This window comes from Hibiscus syriacus, unplaced genomic scaffold (assembly GCF_006381635.1).
Source record: "Hibiscus syriacus cultivar Baekdansim isolate YM2019G1 unplaced genomic scaffold, ASM638163v2 tig00110160_pilon, whole genome shotgun sequence".
NCBI lineage: Eukaryota > Viridiplantae > Streptophyta > Magnoliopsida > Malvales > Malvaceae > Hibiscus > Hibiscus syriacus.
The window spans coordinates 2563171-2568907 of NW_024062608.1; positions in this window are offsets into that span (position 1 = coordinate 2563171).

A 5737-nucleotide genomic window follows, 5' to 3' on the forward strand; every position below is an offset into this window, starting at 1 on the left:
TGGCACAACTTCCCATCCAAATCAAGAAGGGAATCGTCCATCATCATAGAATTCCATCATGATCAACACAAAAGATGTAAAGAATCATTTTATAACCTTTACTCAATTAAGAGAGACAAGTGCTATACCCTTAATAATTTAATAATAATATCAAAGGGGTTCACAGCAGAAGAGAGTTTCTCTTCTCTCTTCGAGAGGTTTTCCTTTTTTTAGAGCGGTATTTGTTAGAAAATGTTACTCCGAGAATTAAAATAATATTATTATAAATTGAACGAAACAAAATAAATAAAGAATTAAAATAGAGAAACAAATTCTTTACTCATATAGACGTATATTGAATCAGCGGAGTCAAAACATAGAAGATGGATTTGTTGGGTTGTATGAACATTTTTCTTAAGACATGTTTGTCTTTTCCTTGGTGCTTTGAGTAACGTTGGACTTCAATCTCTCAGGATAAAACAAAAAAAAAAGATTACAATAGCAAGCAAAACCGTAATATCAATCGAATACAATCTTGTCTTTCTCTATCATTGAAAATAACAAATTTGGAATGAATTTTCTAAGTATTTTTCTTATTCCAAAGTTCTAAGTTATAAGATTTGTGCCTTAACTACCTATATAAAGGGATAAATGATTGAAAGGTTACTACCTTGACGAAGAGTTAAGACATTTTGATGAAGATTTTTGAAAAATTAAGAGGCATATTGAATGGATACTATCACAACCAGAGATCGAATCTCAACTTAAAGTGAATTTTACCTTTTAGGAGTCACCACCAACCTTTTTGATTTGGTAAGGTTAGATACCTAAATTTTACCTTTTACCAATACATCTTACAAGAGGTTCACTTGTAAGGGTTTGATAGTCGATTACTATAGGGAAAGATGAGAACTCTCGCATCGTCCATTCGATATCAACATGGTTATGAGTTGTCTTAATAGATAAAATTGAAGTTAGAGTCAAATTTAAATAGAATATTCAGATTATTTACCTTTGGGTTTTATTACCGTAAAATAAAATATATTAAGAATTTTAAAAAGAAAAGATCGAATCTAATCTTTAAAAAACATTGCTCTTTTATTGCTCTTAATCTCCATATTAAATGCCTTTAGTGACTTTTTTTCTCTCTCCTTGTAATACCCAAATCTGATCCGACCTGAAATCCACGGATTTGAATATTACACATAACTACTGAAGTCGCTAACAAGCAATATTTCTTTTAAAACAAAATTTAAATCATCATCAAATCAATCATAAAAATAACATAGGAATTAATTATACATTTTAATGTTACAAAATATGAGCTCACATAGTATACTTCAAAATACATAAATTTATTAAAATAAAGTTTACGACTCGAATACAATAAGGTCACTGTAAAGTACATGCCCATTTAAATATTCAAGACATACTCTAATCACTAGATCCTCGCTGGAAATATGAACTAACGATAGCTAGTCTTTCATCCTCCTAAGAACCTCATATGAAAACATATTATGAATGTTGAGTCATAAGCTTAGTGCCCTACAAATAACTCTACTATATTGCATGCATTAATTATGAGTGTACGAACAAGTAGAGTCATGAACATACACGTAAATTAACAAAACAACATGGGTAGGCATCATGGTGCAATCGAGGGTCCTTAGCATCTCGGGACTCACACCTCTATCTTCGCAAGGTACCTTAGATAAGACTTGGGTCACTTAGTATCAGAATCTTCATCTAGAAAGGCCCTCATTGTCTAGTACCTAATATGCCTCCGAGGCACATAGCATGAGAGCTTATGTTTTGCTAGTCTACCCCTTGGAGTACTTAGACGCCTCTAAGGTCACAATAACATCAAAGCCTCATCTAACTAGCTTTTAAATTCCTCGACATTTACTTATACATATCCATATATTTTTAATAACAAGTGATCATCAAAGTCATATAAGTAACTCGAGTGTCCTTGTTGTTTCCCGAGTGTCACACAAACACTAGCATTATGACATCTTTCCTTATAAATTTTTGAGTTTTGTTATATTCATTGTTTTTCTCACTTGTAGAGTCATAAGAGAAGTGTTCATGATCCTAAACCCCTTCCCAAACCTTAACCCAAAGTTAGATTTTTGTCAAAACATCAATGTAATGGTATTGATATTGACCCTTTTTGTATCACTACTGATTCTCGGTATCAGTACCCACCCTTGGTGCCATACTAAATTTGGTTACTAGAATTAATAAAGCTTTGTTGTACCGGTACTCCTATGTGGAGTATCCATATATCTTTATTATGGTACTAATAATATCTTAGGTATTGATAACCATATTAGGATTTGATGTTTGGAAAAAAATAATTTAGTATCAATAATCACTACTGATATCTCGGTATCAGTACCCACCCTTGGTGCCAATACTAAATTTGGTTACTAGAATTTAATAAAGCTTTGTTGTACCGGTACTCCTATGTGGAGTATCCATATATCTTTATTATGGTACTAATAATATCTTAGGTATTGATACCATATTAGGATTTGATGTTTGGAAAAATAATTTAGTATCAATAATCTTGGATATGGTAGCGATACGTCTTCTTTAATCAATATTGATATTCCCCGAGTACTGATACTAATCTAGTTACTAGAATTTGTAAAATGATGATAATATCGATACCATATCTATCAGTATCAATACATGAAGATCTGTATCGATATTACTCAATTAAAAACCTTTCGTTTTAACTAATTGATAAATAGTATCAATACTGTTCATTTAGTACCAATACCTAATCCTAGAAATAATTTGTTTTTACGCGAATTTGTCACTTAATTCAACTCATAAGTCCATCTAAGGCCATTAAGCGTTATGAAACTTATATAAGTTAAAAGGGGTCATAAGTTTTTACCAACCATTAAAATGTTTATTATTCAAACACATCTTCAAACCAAAATGTTCTTATATGTTTGTACACTCATTCAAGTCCAACAAGCACATAAAATGATCTAAAATTATATAGACAAGTTACAAGTGTGTTACCTTATCCTAAGATGTAAAAGAATCACTCCAAGCACACCCAAAAACAAGTTTCTCTTTTTCTTACTTTTGGAGCTCTCTCACACTTCTTTCACTAATTACAAGCAAGAAAACGAGTTACTAACTCACTTAGAAACTTTAGAAGAGTAGAAATGTGATTCCTAAGCTCTAAAATGAATTAAAACTTCTTTAATCTTAAAACCATCCTAAACCCTCAACTAAGGTTTTTATAGCCAAAACTTAAAAGAATGAGCTTGAATGAAAGCTTAGGAGAAACAACCTTTCTTATCTTCACAAATTAGAACATTTGATTCTGGCCAACAAAGTTATCACATTTGATAACAAAAAACTTTAATAAAAGAGAAAGATGAAGAGGAGAAGACAAAACTTGGGAGGGAAAATGAGGGAGGGAAAATGAGGGAATGAAAATGGCTTATTCCCCTACACGTTGGCATCATTCCCTTAATTGAAAATTAGTTTTTATGACAATAAAAAGGTTAATAGCTCTCCTATTCATTCTTCTTTTATCCTCAAATTAAAAAAAATTATGGCTAAATGGGCTCCAACCCAAACTAAAACAAACGTAACTTAACCTAAAAATTCCAAATAAACACCTAGGTTACCTAACTCACTCGGGCTTACCCAAAAAACTGCTAACCCAGAAAGGGGGGGTTACAATTTTCCTTAAAAAGAAATTTTTTCCTCGAAACTTACTTAAATGGAATAAATGTGGATATTAAAATTGCATAACCTCTTCGGTTTCTCAAGTTGCCTCTTTGGTACTATAGTTTCTCCATATGGTCTTCTCTAAATCGATCATCTTATTCCTCATCTCTTTAACCTCACGTGCCAAATCCTCAAGGGTTCTTCCACTTAGGACAAGTCTTGACTCACCTCGAGTTGATTTAACGAAATGATATGAGAAGGTCAGAATGATATTGCCTAAGCATCAATATGTGAAACATGTTTTGAATGCTCTCTATCTCAGGTGGAAAAGTTAACCGGTAAGTCATGGGACTAACTCTCTTGAGTACCTCATAAGGTTAAATGAAAAGTGGGGTCAACTTTCCCTTACGCCCAAAATGAAATACCTTTCTCCAAGGAGATACCTTAAGGAAAACTTTATCTCCCACAGCGGAATCGATCATTTTTTGCTTTAAATGTACATACAACCTCTATCTATCAAAGGCTTTCTTAAATCGACCTTAAATTAACATGAATTTTTTTACTTCTAATTAAGTATGGACCAACTATCTTTTTGTCACTAATTTATGTCCAACAAAGGGGTCCTACACTTCCTCTCGTATAAAGACTCATAAGGAGCCATCTGAATGCTTGACCAATAGCTATTGTTGTATGTGAACTTCACTGATGATAGATGGTCTTCTCAACTACCCTTAAAGTTTATGATACAAAATCTGAGCATATCCTCAAGAATTTGTATTACCCTTTCAGAGTAACCATCAATTTACAGGTGGAATACACTGCTTAAATACAATTGGGTACCTAAGGCTTCATGAAGTACTTTCCAAAATCTCGAAGTGAAGAACATATATTGATTAAAAATGATCAAGTTGGTACTCCATTAAATCTTACTATCTCTCAAACATACAATTGAGCCAACTTCTTTGATGAAATCCATTCGCAACGGAAAACGTGTCATCTTAGTTAACATATCTACTATGACCTAAATGGCATCATGTTTTAATCATATCCTGTCACAAAATCCATGGTCACCCTATCCCATTTCCACTGCAAAATTTGGATAAGTTAAAGCAGACCCAAATGAACCTAATATTCCTCTTTTACTTGTTGGAAAGTCAAACACTTAGAGATGAATTTGGAAACCTCTTTCTTTATTCCTGACCACTAATACAATTGTCGAAGCTCTTAGTACATTTTATTACTCTCGGTGTGAATAGAAAGTGAACTGCAATACGCCTCATGTAGGATCTTACCACGTAATTGCTTATCGTCCAGAACATATAATCGACCCCTAAAGTATAACATACCCTCTTCTCACATTTCAAAAATAGGTATTAAACCTTGATGGGCTTGTTTCATTCGGATTCTCAACTTGTCATCAGAGCCTTGTAATTTTTTCACTTCACCTACTAGCTCGGGCTCGACTTGTAACTCTTTTAGTGAACCCCAATCTTTGGTCAAACTTAAACGCATTAACAAGGCCCCTAACTCAGTCATCGATTTTCTACTTAGGGAATCTGTGACTATATTTACTTTTCCAGGGAGGTAGTTGATAACACAATCATAATCCTTCAAAAGTTCAACCCACCTACGCTACCTCATTTTCAACTCCTTTTGAGTGAACATGTTTTTAAGACTCTTGTGGTTGGTGAATGTGTAGTACTTTTCTCCAAACAGGTAGTGTCTCTAAATTTACAAAGTGAATACTACCACAGCTGGATCTAAATCATAGGTGGGGTAATTACGTTCGCGGCTTGAGCTGATGAGATGCATAGGCTAAACATTTTCTTCTTATTATGACCCCCAACCCATTCAAAGATGCCTCATTGAACATAGTGAGGTCCTTACTTGACATTGACTAAGTTAAAAACATGTTCTTCAGTTAGGATAGATTTAGTTGTTCGAAGGTTTCTAATGCATATCGTCCCACACAAAAATGACTCATTTCTGAAGTAGTTTGGTCATAGAAACAACTATCATGGAGAATCTCTTGACGAAACAACGATAATACCCTACA